The following is a 16,265-nucleotide window of genomic DNA, read 5'->3' on the forward strand; positions in this document are numbered from 1 at the left end:
AGGGTTGGATCCCACGACCCTGAGATCATGACCTGTGCCGTAGTCAATAGTGGGACACTCACCTGACCAATCCACCCCAGCACCCCTGTCCTGCTCTGCTTTAAACAATAATTTTCTCAGTAGTGATATTTATATTTTGGTGTATCACCCCTGTTATCATTTCTGTTATTCTGGTGGGAAACAGATTTTGAGTGGTTTCATGATAGCAAAAAATAAATGCAAATGAATCATGAAGATTCTTTAAATGATTCTTTAACCTTATTAAAGTAGTTGAGTCATTTGTGTTTCCCTCCCACTGGGGCAATAAAAATTTCAGTCAAATTATTTTCATTTCTTCTACCAGTTTCTGGATTGCTTAAACCCAAAGAAAACTTCAGAGCATTGTTACCCTTTCAGGGTTTTAGAAATTGAATGTTTGACCTCATGTGGAAAAGATGGATTTGGCATTGTCTCATAGGATGGCTTCAATTTTCTTCTATATAATCACTAAAAGTATAGCAGGAGAAAATGAATGTTGGAATAATCATTAGAATGACCATACCAGGTTGCTTGACTGGCTCACTTGGTAGAGTGTGCAACTCTTGGTCTTGAGGTTCTTGGTTTGAGCCCCACATTGGGTGTATAGATTACTTAAAATCCTAGAGAAAAGTGATCATCCCCATTAAAGTAACTAAAACTTTGAGCAATTTTTTTTTCTTCATTTCTGATGATAGGCTTTTTCTCTCTACCTGTCTGCACTTCCCATAAAATGCATTCTTGTCAGGAAATGCCCACTGAATTTAATTAACTGAACATCATCAACAAACTGGAAATATTAAAGATTTATTACTTCTCAGCATCTTCAAGAATTTTCAATCATACTGATTTGAGGACATCCAGAAGAGACCCTCTTGGGATAACTGTGTATCTTCAAATAATAACCAAGACAACAAACAAGTTTCCAGTCTGTATCCATATTACAATCAGGCTTATGAAAACAATGCCTAGTGAAGTTTCCAGAGAATATTTGATTCCCTAGGGATATGTAAACCTTGGACTTTTAATACCTCTTAAGTTGAGAATGTTAGGTCCTTAGCTTCCATGGGAGTATTCCTTTAATTAATGTATTGGATGCAAAGACAATGAGTCTACCTTGAAAGTTGGAAGTTTGATTCTACTGTTAATAGTACTGAGAATATCTATAAAGTTAAATTGGAAAAATCACCAGTATAATCATAGGTTTGTTAGAAATGAATTAGTGTAATACTGCCTTTGGATGTTTTAGATAGCTATTTTTAAAAAAAATTTTTAAGTAAGCTCCATACCCAGTGTGGGGCGTGAATTCACAACCCGGAGACCAAGTGTTGTTCGAAACTATATGAATCTGTGCAAAGCAAAGTGGTCTTTCTTCTCCAAGATTTGTAATTGAATTCAATGGGCATATTGTGATATTTGAAAATAAGCATCCACAAGAAACTATGCTGTGCATCTCTCATGTCAACAAATACACTAGAGAGGGATTTCAAGGGACTATGCCTCCATCATCCACAATGTGAAGATTAATTCATTACCTTAAACGTAAATTCTTAATCTGTTTTCTGCCAAACAGCCAGGAGTTTAAATGAAAATCTAACTAGCTTGCCTGATTTGGGTCCTAATTTATCCTCAGAGTCACGGATTTGCTTAAGTTCGGTATGAATGTATGTATTTTAAAACTTTGGGGATGCCTGGGTGGCTCAGTGGTTGAGCATCCACCTTCGTCTCAGGTCATGATCCCATAGTCCTGGGATCAAGTCTCACATCAGGCTCCCCAAAGGAGCCTGCTTCTTCCTCTGCCTAAGTCTCTGCCTCTCTTTCTGTCTCTCATGAATGAATAAATAAAATCTTAAAAAATAAAATTTTGCCATGAGTTCATCTTATCACTCAAAACAATGGAGTGTATGTCCTTGTTGATAAGGCAGGTATGTATAAAAAGATAAACAATTTCCTACCCAGAAAGCATAACTTAGATGACAAGTGGTCAGTGCTGACTTAGGAATATTTATTTCATTTATTTATTTATTTATTTATTTATTTATTTATTTATTTATTTTTTATATTTATTTCTTTTTAATGTTTTTCTGACTCAGTATTATCCTGTAAACTGGAAGCTTTCTGTTTTTGCTGGGGTTCTCCTGGGATATTTTTCATGTCTGTGGGCCTTGTAAGTTCTTTATTGGTGTTACATGCTATTTACATACAGAAATGGTGTCATCGTCTTTTCTAAAACATCACTCTACTCTTTGAAGACCAAGTGCTCCTTATGTTTCTCCCTCACTGTTCTTCACTGGTGGCTCAAATCTATGAGTGACTGAGAATTATCAATTTTCTGTATGGATAGGTAACCCAGACTCCCTGACTTATGATAAATAGCTTCTCATTTTTCAGTCTGACTTCTTGGTGGGGGGTATAGCCTTTTCTTTCTGCATGTTTTCAAAGCAACCTCAGTAATAAAAACTCACAATATTTTGCATGATTTTACATATGACTAAACACTATTTTTGTAATACTAAAATAATTTAGTGGTTTTCTGTCCAGTTTTAGGAGAAATTACCAGTTTGAGCATTGTAAAAAATTTGTAAGAATGAAAGTCTTAGCACTCTGGTATAGAATTCTAAATAAAATCCACCATAAGATATTTAGAAGTGTATGTAGGTTTATATTTTTGGTTTTGGAACAGAAGATAGGTGGGTGGAGCTCAGAGAACATGCTTCATTATTCATTATGATTCAGAGGAGAAAAAAAATCACTAAAGAAGCTGGGATATGGCCAGCAGAAATAGCAACAGTTCTTTGTGATAAGGATCCAGTGATGCATGGAAACTCATATTCCTAGGACTGTGATGTGAAACACAGAATAAAATTCCAAACATTGAAGATTGCCACTTAGCAGGGATTTGTGGCTCAGCAGCACCTTTCTTAGAACTAACTTACTAATCTTTATTGATGAATATATACAATAGTTATTTAAATATCTACTGTTTTTCTTTTGATTACAGCTATGTAAACTCTTTGGTTATACATATATTTTAAAATAACAGCTTTATTGAGGTATAAGTGGTATACAAAGAATTGAACACAGTTAATGCATATAGTTTGATGAGTTTAGACATATGCAAGGACTCCTGATGCCATTACCACAATCAAGTTAATGCGCATATTCAGCATCTCTCCGAGTTTCCTTGTGTCCTCTTGATTTTGTATATGTGTGTTTGGTTTTTGTTTTTGTGGTTAGAACACTTAACTTGAGATCCACTCTCAAGTTTTGAAATGCACGATACTGTATTATTAAGCAGATTTCTAGAATTTGTTCATTTTGCATAACAGAACTTCCTACCCATTTAATAACAACTTACTATTTCTCCCATCCTCTGGCCCCTGGAAACCATTACTGTATTCTATGCTTCTATTGTTTTGACTGTTTCACATACTTCATATAAGTGGAATCGTGCAGGATTTTCTTTCTGACACTGGCTTCATTACTTATACCACATTTTCCTTATCCACTTATATATCAATGGACATTTAGGTTTCTTCCCTGTCTTGGCTATTGTGAATAGTGCTGCAGTGAAAATGGGAGTGCAAATATATCTTGAAGATCCTGATTTCAATTCTGTTGGCAATATACCCAGAACTGGAATTTCTAGATCTTGTGGTAATTCTGTTTTTAATTTTTTTAGAAATCATCATACTATTTTCCATAGCTCCTGCACCATTTTAAACATTCCCAACAGCATACAAGAGTTCCAATTTTCCCACAACTTCACTAACACTTGTTATCTTTTGTTTTTCTTAATAGCCATCCTAAAAGGTGTGAAGTGATATTTCATTGTAGTTTTGATTTGCATTTCCTTATAATTAATAATGTTGACTGTCTTCATAAATATATTAGCCATTTATGTGATGTCTGTGGAAAAATATCTATTTAGTTCCATTGCCCCTTTTTCATCAGATTACTTACTTTTTAGATATTGAATTGTATAAATCTCTTACATGTTTTGGAAATAAATTATCAGACTTATTTTGCAAATATTTTCTCCTGTTCCATAGGTTGTTTTTTCATTTCTTTGATTTTTTTATTTGGCTGTGCAGAAGGTTTTAGTTTTATTTTGATCCACTTGTCTATTTTTTTTGCTTTTTTTCTTTGCACTTTTGATGTCCTATCTAAGAAATCATTGCCTTGGACCAATGTCAGGAGGCTTTTGCCTCAACTTTTCTATAGGGGTATAAGATCAATATCTCTTACATATGTTTTTAATCCATTTTAAGTTTATTTTTGTTCATTGTGTAAGGTAGGAATCCAATTTCATTCATCTGCATGTGAATATCCACTTTTCCCAGCATAATTAGTTGAAGACACTATTTATTCCTCATTGTGTGTTCTTGGAATCCTTGTCAAAGATCAGTTGATCATATATTCATGGGTTTATTTCTGGGACCTCTATTGTATTCCAGTGGTCTCTATATCTGTCTTTATGCCAGGACCATTCTGTTTCAATTACTGTATGCTTGTAATATATTTTCAGTCAAGAAGTGTGATGCCTCTAGCTTTGTTCTTTCTCAAGACTACTCTGGCTGTTCTGCGTCTTTTGTGGTTCCATATGAATTTTAGGATTATTTTGTAATTTCTATTAAAAATACCAGTGGGATTTTGGTGGCATTAGTGTTGAAACTGTAGATTGTTTTGAGTACTGTGGACATTTTAACAGTATTAAGTCTTCTAATCCATCAAAACAAGTTATTTTTGCATTTTTTCTTCCTTTAATTTCCTTCATTAATATTTTATAATATTCAGTGTACCTGTCTTTTACCTCCTTGATCCAATTTATTCCTAAGTATTTTACTCTTTTTAATGCCATTCTAAATAGGGTGGTTTTCTTAATTTCCCTTTTGGATAATTCATTATTAGTGTCTAAACCTGATTTTTATTTGTTGGCTATGTGTGCTGCAACTTTACTGAATTTATTTATTTTAACAAATTTTTTATGTGCATAGTCTTTAGGGTCTTATACATATAGGATCATGTCATCTGCAAAGTGATAATTTTACCTTTTCCTTTTCAATTTTGATGCCTTTTATTTCTTGTACTTGTTTAACTGCCCTGATTAGGACAACCAGTACTTTTTTGAGTAGAAATGGTAAGGATGGGGGGATCCCTGGGTGGCTCAGTGGTTTGGCGCCTGCCTTCAGCCCAGGGCGTGATCCTGGAGTCACCGGATCGAGTCCCATATCAGGTTCCCCGCATGGAGCCTCCTTCTCCGACTGCCTGTGTCTCTGCCTCTCTCTTTCCCTGTGTCTCTCATGAATAAATAAATAAAATCTTTAAAAAAAAAAAAAAGAAAGAAATGGTAAGGATGAGAATCCTGGTCTTGTTCCTGTTCTTAGAGGGAAAGCTTTCAGCTTGTCACTGTTGAGCATGTTGTGTGCTTATTGTATATGACCGTTATTGAGGTACATTCCATCTATACCGAGCTTGTTGAGCATTTATTATCATGAAAAGTTATTGAATTTTGTCAGATTATTTTTCTGCATCTATTGATATCATCACCTAATTTTTGTCCTTTATTTTGTTAATGTGTTGAACTTATCACATTTATTGATTTTTTTTTTAAGATTTTATTTATTCATGAGAGACACAGAGAGAGGCAGAGACATAGGCAGAGGGAGAGGCAGGCAGAGAGCCTGATGTTGGGACTCAATCCCGGGACTCCAGGATCACACCCTGGGCTGAAGGCAGGTGCTCAACTGCTGAGCCACCCAGGCATCCCACATTTATTGATTTGTATGTGTTGAAACATCCTTGCATCCCAGGGATAAATCCCACTTGATCGTGGTGTGTGAACCTTTTAATGTGTTGTTGAATTGAGTTTACTAGTATTTTGCTAAGGATTTTTTTGTACTTGCTCATCAGGGATATTGGCCTGTAATTTTTTCTTGTAGTGTGTTTTACTTCCTTTGGTATCAAGGTAATGCTGGCTTCATAAAATGAATTTTAAAATTTTCCCTGTTCATTTTTTGAGAAAAATTTAATTAGTATTGGTGTTACTTCTTTTTAAATGTTTAGTAGAACTCACTAGTGAAACTATTTGGTTTTGGGATTTTATTTATTGAGAGGTTTTTGACTACTTATCTAATCTTATTTGTTTTACAGGTTTGTTCAGATTTTTTGTTTCTTCATGATTCAGTCTTGGAGGGGTGTATGTTTCTAGAATTTACTCATTTCTTCCAGGTTTTCCAATTTGTTGGCATATGATTTTTCTTAGCAGTACTTTGTGATATTTTGTATTTATGCAATAACAAAAATTGTCATCTCTCTTTTTCATTTCTGATTTTTTTTTATTTTAGTCTTCTCTCTTTTTTCCTAGTTAATTGAGCTGAAGGTGTATCAATTTTATCTTTTCAAATAACTACCTCTTAGCTTCATTGATTTTTATAAAATTGTTTTTCTAGTCTCCATTTATTTATATTCTAATATTCATTATTTTTTCTCTCTGCTAACTTGGGTCTTAGTTTGTTTTTCTTTATTTTTCTTTTTTTCTTTTTTTTTTTTTGTAGTTCCTTGACATGAAAGGTTAGGTTGTTTGATATTTTTCTTGTTTTTGAGATTGGTCTGTATCACTATAAACTTCCCTCTTAGGACTGCTTTTGCTTTGCATTCCAAAGATTTTGTAATGTTGTAATGTTTCCATTTTCATTTGTCTCCAGGTATTTTTACATTTTTCATTTGATTTCTTCTTTGGCCCATTTAGGATATTTAGGAGTGTGTTGTTTAATTCTCCAAATCTGTGAATTTTCCAGTTTTCCTCCTGTTATTTACTGTCTAGCTTTGTATCATTGTGGTTGGAAAAGATACTTGTTATGATTTCAGTCTTTTTAAATTTGTAAAGATTTATTTTGTGAGCTAACATGTGATCTATCCTGGAGAATATTCATTGTACCCTGGAGAAGAATGTGTATTCTTCTGTTGTTGGGTGGTGTGTTCCGTTTAAATTTTGAGTTTATTGGTCTATAGCTTTCTTCACATTCACTCTTTACTTATTGATTTTATGTTTGGAAGATCTATTGCTTGTTGAAAGTGAGGTATTCACATCTTCTACTATTATAGTATTGCTTTTTCTCCCTTTATTTCTGTTGATAATTGCATTATATATTTATGTGCTCTAATGTTGGGTGCATAAATATATGAATTGTTATATCTTCCTGATAAATTGCCTCTTTTTTTATTATATACTGTCTTTGTCCCTTGTGATAGGTTTCTTTCACCAAAGTAGCAGGATGAAATTCTCCTTTGCAGTTGGTAAAATTTGATGATCACATGAAAGAATATGCACACATTTTGTGAGAAAATTGATTGTTGCTTTAACAAACAAGAGAGATTATCACTGATGTATTTCAAGAAGGCACATCTGGATGTGTAAGAAATGAGTTGAAGAAAAAATGGCAGAGTAGGGGGCTCAAAAGATTCAGTCCCTTTACTGAAGCAACAATTAAACTATAAAAAAAAGTTGAGTATCAATTTATTTGGAGCTCTTAAATGTAATTAAAATAACTTGCAGCTACCGAGGGAGTGTTTAATGAAGAAACAGGCTGCTAAATTTTGCCAAGAAAGTGTTGTAATGTTTTGCTTACCAGATAACAATCTCCCATTCCCCCCTTGGTATTAGCAGTCCATAAAGATGGCAGCCCATGATTCTGGTGTGTCTTTCGGGTCTCAGAACAGTTTGTTTTTAAAACATTGTGATTGTCTGTTTTTCCTGTATAGTGGTTCTCTGAGAGACCAACACAGAGGCACACCTTTGCTTTGCTCACCTTTAACTAGAGTAGCTTTCTGGTTGGCAACATCTGTTGAAATCATTTGAAGATTTACACCACCAGTAACAATCTAAAGCAAACAATCTAAAGATAATGGACAAGACACATTGCCGACAAACCCAAAAGTATGGAAAGGAGGAATCAGAAGGAAGGTATTTAGGGGAATAATGGCTCTGTAGGGCTTTCATATATACCAAGGAAGCTGGAGTGTTTAGCTTATGCCCCAGAACAGGACATATGCTTAGTAAAGACCTAAGAAGATCCCAGATTTTGCACTTGTGTCTGATTTATGGGCTCTGCACAAGCAGAAGGTGCAAGCTGAGACAGAGTTGTAGCCTGCTTAATGCTGGAGGAATATCCCAACTCAGAGCCAATATGCAAAGACCAGGAGAGTATTTTTTTTTTTTTAAATCTCCAGGCACATAAGGATTTCCCTATTAGGTCACTGGCTGACCACTAGGATAATAGGACAGAATCTTCAATTTACCACACATAACAGAGAACTCAGTCTTTAAAGAAATCATTTGAAAAAATCACTAAACAAATGGACAACTTCAGCCACAGTAGTCAATAGCAGAAATCCTGGAGAAGAATGATTTCCAGAGATACCATATCAAAATATTTGAAATACCATTTTTCAAAAAAAAAAATTACACAGTATACAAAGAAATAGGAAAGTATGGTTATGCACAGGAAAAAAAAGGTTGACAAAAACATTCCTGATAAATGCCAGATATGGACGAACTAGACAAAGACTTTAAATCAACTATCAGAGCTATGCTCAAAGAGCCATAGGAAACTATGGACAACAGTTTAAAAGTAAAGAGATAGAATGTATAAGGAGGAAACAAATTCTGGAGTTGACACTACAATCCCCAAGATGAAAACTTCACTAGAAGCTTTCAATAGCAGATCTGAGCAAGTAGGAGAGAAAACTTGAATATAGGGCAATTATTATCTAGTTTGCAGAACAGGAAGAAAATAGAATTAAGAAGAATGAACAGAGCCTAAAGGGACCTGTGGGATACTATCTTTAATAGCACAATACATATTATGGATGTCCAAGAAGAAGAGAGAATAAAAATGGCAGAAAGAACACTTGAATGAATAATAGCTTATTACTTTCCAACTTTAAAGACAGTAATGACTCTACCCATCTAAGAGCTCAACAAAAACCAAGTAGTCTAATCTCAGAAATATATACACTGAGACACATTGAAATCATCCGTCAACAGCTGAACACATAAATACATTGTGAAATACATATTATTAATTATGTATATAATAAATGTTTATTTCAGCCATATATAGACTGTAGTACTGATACATAGATACATGAGTGAACCTCTGAAATACTTTGCTAAGTGCAAGAATCCAGAAAGAAAAGATCACATACTGTGTGATTCCATATATATGAAATATCCAAAATAGATATTCATTAAAACAGAAATCATACTAGTGGTTGCCAGAGTCTAGGCAGAGGGGGAATGATAAGATTTGTTTAATGGTTCCTTGTTTACTTTAAGGGTGATAAAATTGTTTTGGAACTAAATAGAATTTGTGGTTGTACAGCATTTAAATGCACTAAATCATATTTAGTTTTTCACTTTAAAATGGTTAATTTTGTATTATGTGAATTTCACATAAAAATGATTTGGAATTAGATCTTGAAGGCTAATAAGAAAAATATTAGAATAGCTTCTGCATGAAATAATAGAGTAAGACTTGGATATTGACATTTTCCATACAAAGTACCACTGTGAGAGATTATGAGAAATAAAATAATTAGTATTTAAAGTACTTGTCTGTAGGGAAGAATCAGAATTTAGACTATAGTGACTTAGTGATCTAAATAATTATAAAAGAAAAAATGAAATTTCAATAACGAACTTAGTTGCTTTTGTATTATTATATAGATATTTATAACATATGTTGACCTTCAGCCAAGACAATTTTGGCAGTAAGAATTACAAAATGTCAATTCCAGGTCACTGGATATTAAAGATATTAAAATATCTTTAACATACAGAGCATAAATATTTATTAATTCCTGGTGGTAAAAACACAGTGTTGTATTTTTTCTTAATTTTTTGATCCTTAAAAAATTTTCCAAAATAAAAACAATAAATGAAGGAAAGGAGAGTAAGTGAGTCTTAATAAAAATGAGAATACAGGCGCCTGGGTGGTTCAGTCAGTTAAGCATTTGCCTTTGGCTTAGGTCATGATCTTGGGATCCTGGGATTGAGCCTCGCTCAGTGGAGAGTCTGCTTCTCCCTCTTTCTGCTCATGTTCTCTCTCTGTCTCTCTTTCTCTCTCTCAAAAAAAAAATAAATAAATAAATAAAAATAAATCTTTAAAAAAATGGGCACACAAGGAAGAATAAGTTAGCTAATTTCTAGTTGGGAGAAAGATGAGAATATATGTGTATAGAGGGACACTGTTATTTAGTATGTTTTAGTTCAGGCTGCATAACAAAATACCACAGACTGGGTAGTTTATACAGCAGAAATTTATTTTCTCAAAGTTTGGAGGCTGGAAGTTTGAGATCATGGTATCATCATTGTTGGGTTCTGGTTAGACTCTCTTCCTAGCTTACAGAAGACTGCTTTATTGCTGTGTCCTTGGTTGGTGGAGAGAACTCTGGTTTCTCCTCTCCCTCTTATAAGAATAAAAATCCCATTGGATTAGGGCTGCACCTTTATGGCTTCATTTAAGTTTAATTACTTTTGCAAAGTAATTACTTTTGCAAAGGCCCTATCTCTGTATAGTTACATCGGAGATTAGGCTTCAACATATGAATTTGGGGGAAGAAGGCACAAAACCATTTTGTCCATAATAAATACATGAAAATAAAAGAACACAATTAAGATGGTGGGCAGAGAGGAAATCCCTGATTGGACATTGTCACACCAGTGATTAGATGGCATGGAATCAGAAGCTTCAGTTGATCTGACAGGAATATGGCAATCCTTCTCTTCTTGAAAGAGAGGAAGAAAAACTAGAATTCACAGGGAAATTTAGAGGCCATGAGGAGAGGAAGTAATTAGAAGATCTTTAAATTACATGGTCTCAGTCTTTCAACTAGTTTGTAGGTGTATTCATTTATCAAGAGTCAGAGATGCTGTGATTAAATTATACCCTGTGGAGTACATGAAGAGTTTGAAATGGCTTCCATGGTCATTATAACAGAAATTCAGCAAGAAGTGTATTTTTTTTTTTATTGTAGAGGAGCAGTGAAGGAGCACTTGAGGTTAGAAAACATTAATTTAAGGATGTCTGGGTGGCTCAGTGGGTTAGCATCTGCCCGGCTCAAGGCATGATCCCGGGATCCCAGATCGAGTCCCATATCGGGCTCCTTGCGGGAAGCCTGTTTCTCCCTCTGCTTTTGTCTCTGCCTCTCTCTTTCTCTCTCTGTGTGTGTCTCTCATGAATAAATAAATAAAATCTGAAAAAAAGAAACATTAATTTTTAGTGGATTTTCAAAGTAAATGATCATGATTTTCTTCTGATCAAGTCTTGACTGAAAAGCTTGGTAATTGGCATGACAGACCTGGTAGTGCAGAGCATGATAGTTTCCATGTGAAAAAGAAAAGAAGAACCATGAGAGTAGATAGCTAGTAGTTGATGTAGTTGTTTCTAGCTAGACCATGATACTCCTCAGCTGAAGGTAAAACCACAGAATATCATCAGACTGTGATTGAACAAGACAAGAACAAACACAAGAATTCTGTCATCATGCAACCACAAACATCCCCTTCTTTCAGCTAACATAGGTAATTGTTGCTTCCTGCCCAGTAATGACTTTAGTCCCACTCCTTTCCTCCTGCCACTTAGGAAATTGTAATGACCCAATCTTCAAGTTATTCTTGCTTTCTTAATGCATCCCAGAACAGACATTCACTTTTTGAGGGCATCCCTAAATCCATCAGCATAAATTCAAATCCTAGAAAAATCCCCCAAATCCTTATTTTTTCCCCCAAATCCTTATTAATGGAGTATCTCACTGTTCCTCCTGATTTAGTCTCCCATGTTGCAACAACAAATTTCACTTTATTGACTGTCGATGTACTTGATGGTTCCTCTCTGGAGAATGTCAACATAGGGCACAAAATTTGACTTTCATCATTAACACAACTGCCTGTGTGGTCCAAGCCAGGAAGACACTAGTGAAACCAAAAAGGATCTAATAGACTGATAGACATGAAAGCCTGACAATAGCACTTAGTATAATGGTGGAGATCTGGTTTAATGTATAACAGACTGGACAGGGAACCTGAGAGGACAGATTTCACACTGATGATGACATCTTGTACTGAACACTTACTATTTTATTTACAGCTGTAAACACTCAGTAGACTATACTTTGATTAAAAACTAATCTGTGGGGTGCCTGAGTAGCTCAGTCAGGTAAGCATCTGCCTTCAGCTCCCTACTCAGTGGGGAGTCTGCTTCTCCCTTTACCTCTGCCCCTCCCCCACACTCATTCTCTCTCTCTCTCTCTCTCTCTCAAATAAACAAAATTTTTTAAAAACTGATTTGTATTTTGAAGATGCAGCTTAGAGCTCCTTCTCTTAATCTTTTATCTTAAGATAAGTAGACATTTGCACATCAATTCCACCACATAAACTATGTCAGAAACACAAGGATCCTGTAATGTTCTCTCTCTTTCTCACTGACCTACTTAATAAGTATTTTTTAAAAAGATTTTATTCATTTATTCACACACACACACACACAGAGGCAGAGACACAGGCAGAGGGAGAAGCAGGCTTCATGCAGGGAACCTGATACGGTACTCGAACTCGGGACTCTAGGATCACACCCTGGGCTGAAGGCAAGTGCTAAACTGCTGAGCCACCCAGGGATCCCTGACCTACTTAACAGACAAGAAATTAGGAGGAACCATTGCCAAAGAGATAAACTTAAGGAAGCGCTTTCTATACTCTTTTGGCATGGCCAGTCAAAATAAAATGTAATTTATTTGTTTTGTCATTCAAAGACTACCCTTCCCACCACTTGTCAATGGAGAAAAAAATCACTAAATATTCAATTTTGTTTGAAGATAGTGTGATCCAAAAATATTGAGGAGCATCATTCAGATATGCAGACAATGCACATCATTAAATTTTGAAGAAAATATTTAATCTTTCAGAGAGCCTTCCCTTCCCCTTGCTTCCTTCCTGATGGTGGTGCCAGGGTATAAGAGGGAAGGATTTTAACTATCTCCTTGACATGACAAAAAGCCAAAGTCCTCAGATTTGATACTCTCTATTCTTCTAGTCTCTGGGATAAGATTCTTTGTAAACATTGGGTATGATTAACCCTGCTCACAGCCATGGCTGAAGTCTCTGGTTCAATTAGTAATCTTATCTCTTAATTTGGTTAGAACAATTGGACCTCAACTTGGTCTCCAGTGGTGACAAGTTACTGATTGCAATTGATCCACCATAGCATCTGCTGGCTTGAGAGCTGCGGTGAGCCCCTTTTATCAAGCTCTTCAGGTCTTCCCTCTGTCAAAGCCCATTATAAGGCCAAGTTCCTAGAGTCTTGTTTAAGTTTTAAGGGAGAGGCAGCCCAAGATGTGACCTTTTCAGTGGAGAGTGAAAGCATTAGCCCTCCTCTCAGCCTTACCTTGTCCTCTGTGGACCCTGAAATACTTTCATTCTCAGGACTCAGGGAGGCCTGCTCCCAATAGTACCTGCTGCCTCATAGAGCACTCTAGTCCCAAGTACATATAGCCCCCAAATGCAGCCCACTGGTTGAATCCAAGCCATGGCCCCCCAAAGGGTCCTGGACCCCCAGGGATGGAGAAGACCCTGATCAGAGTGAGGCATCTTCAGAAGAAGAGTCAAGAGTAGATCAGGAACTCTCAAGAGAGAATGAGGCTGGGTACCAGTAGGATGGGAACCCTTCTTTTCTTTTCATTCCATCTGCTTGCAACTGCCAGGGAACTCCTGGAATCCCTGAAGGACCTTACTCTGAGGGAAGAGATAGCTCTTCTAGCACATTTTGCCACCATTGTACCTCTCCAGTTTGGGGGGGAAGATGAAGAGTTGGAAGAGGAATATGATGAGGAGGAACCTCTTAAGTTCCCCAGTGATTTTTCACGTGTGCCCAGTGGGAAGAAACCTCCAATCCAGAAACAGCGGCACCACATTCTGACCAAGGAGGATACTCAGGAGGTGGATGCAGAGATCCCAGATCCTCTGGCCCACATCGGCTGGGCCAGAAACGAAGTCAGACAGATAAGCGCAGAGGCCTGGGATTATGGGGAGCAGAAGAACTGTGTCAGCTTGGACAGGCAGGCTTCTGGTGGCTGATTGAACTGCTGGTATTGGTGGGAGAGTACTTGGAAACTTGTGACCATCTCATCTATGCATGCAAGCAGCTGGAAGGCAGTGATGTGGACCTTTTTCGAGTCTGGTTGGGAGTCTGAGCAGGGCGGCTGAGGGCCTGGGCCCAGGTGATGTTCCAATTTCTGAGCCAACGATGTTGCTATGGGGCAGGGCTGTTCACCTGTTGTCTTAGGCTACTGGTGCTTTGCTACTCCTGGTTCTGGCCCTCTTGTTGGACTGTCTACAGTCTGGTGGGACTGGATGACCGTTTAGGCTGGAGGGGTAAAGCCAGTTGGCTCTTTTTCTGGCTGGGTTTTCCCACCTTGCAGCATTGCCTGATTCTGTTAAGAGATAGCAGGCCATTGCAGCAGTTGGTAAAAATGTTTCAGTAGGGTTGGCTGGAGTTGCCTTGGGTCAAGCCAAGGACTAACAGGCAGGGGAATGCACCTGTAGCTGGTGGTCACAACTGCCAGCCTTAAGAAGAAGTAGCTCGACTCTTTACCATGGCTGGGGTTTCTGAGGATAAGCTAAACCCTTTTCATGTGTTGGGGGTTGAAGCCACAGCATCAGATGTTGAACTGAAGAAGGCCTATAGGCAGCTGGCAATGATGTTCATACTGACAAAAATCATCATCCCCGGGCTGAGGAGGCCTTCAAGGTTTTGTGGACAGCTTGAAAGTTGGAAGGAATATGAAATGAAACGAATGGTAGAGAATGAGCTAAGCTGGTCAGTGAATGAATTTCTGTCCAAGCTGCAGGATGACCTCAAAGAAGCAATGGAAAAAAAAAAAGAAGAAGAAGAAGAAGAAGAAGAAGGAGGAGGAGGAGGAGGAGGAGGAGGAGGAGGAGGAGAGGAGGAGAGGGGAGGGGAGGGGAGGGGAGGGGAGGGGAGGGGAGAAGAAGAGAGGAGAAAGAAGGAGAAGGAGAAGAGAAGAAGAAGAAGAAGAAGAAGAAGAAGAAGAAGAAGAAGAAGAAGAAGAAGAAAGAAGAAGAAGAAGAAAGAAGAAGAAGAAGAAGAAATGAATACTGTGATGTGCAGCCGATACCAGGGAATGCATAGGAGATGGACTGCATCCTGCTGAGGAAGGAGACTTTTGGGCAGAGTCAAGCATGTTGGGCCTCAAGATCACCTATTTTGCACTGATGGATGGAAAGGTGTATGATATCACAGAGTGGGCTGGATGCCAGCATGTGGGAATTTCCCCAGATACCCAGAGTCCCCTATCACATCTCATTTGGTTCTCAGATTCCAGGCACCAGTGGTCGGCAGAGAGAAACCCCAGATGCCCCTCCTGCTGACTTTCAGGATTTCTTGAGCAGGATCTTTCAAGTAATCCCAGGCTAGATGTCCAATGGGAAATTATTTGCAGCTCCTCAGCCTGGTCCTGGGGCCACTGCAGCCTCTAAGCCCAACAGCACACTACCCAAAGGAGAAGCCAAACTGAAGTGGCGGAAGAAATTGAGGAGGCCCTTTCAATGTTGACACCCCTTCTCTTCTTTCCTCGGATCAATGTCAGGCAGTCAAAAGGGCTGTGTATAGCACAGGATGGAGTTTTGATTGTTTATTTTTAAATATTTAAAAAAGAAAATTTTAATCTCAAAAAAAAGAAAATTAATATTACCTAGGTCTTCCCATAACCAGTTACAATCACCCCTCAGACAAATGAATGCATAGTAAAAATTAAATAAATTGTAGTTCACAGTGGAAGCCATATAGAGACTAACCTGTTAGTTCAGAGAGAACTGATTTGATAAAGAAATTGTGTTAATGGTGTCAATTTGTGAGAGCAAAACAGCAACCAGAAAGAACACTGTGATTTCTGAAATTGTGTACCTTAACATGTTCTATTGACTCTGAGTGTTTGGGGTGGTGGTAGAGGTCCTCTGATTGTTTTCATTAGTAGTAGAATATATGACTGTAAACTCTGAGAGAGCACTATACAAAGGCTTTCCTTCCCTAGACACTTGATTTATCTTTTAGGGTCAAAGAACAGATGGTGATAATACATGGTTTGTATGTATATTTTTTGATTTATTAAAAATTTCTAGTCTATGGTCATTCTTAATAAATCTATTTTTCTAGTCAACCATCAGATTCACT

The 16,265-nt window shown here is 37.1% G+C and overlaps 1 pseudogene; it reads left to right on the forward strand.

The window, feature by feature from the left end:
* Positions 1-15,647, forward strand: part of LOC121482470 — a 74,932-nt pseudogene extending 59,285 nt beyond the window's left edge.
* Positions 15,648-16,265: the final 618 nt, after the last annotated feature.

Source organism: Vulpes lagopus, chromosome X, assembly GCF_018345385.1.
Source record: "Vulpes lagopus strain Blue_001 chromosome X, ASM1834538v1, whole genome shotgun sequence".
Classification (NCBI taxonomy): Eukaryota; Metazoa; Chordata; class Mammalia; order Carnivora; family Canidae; genus Vulpes; species Vulpes lagopus.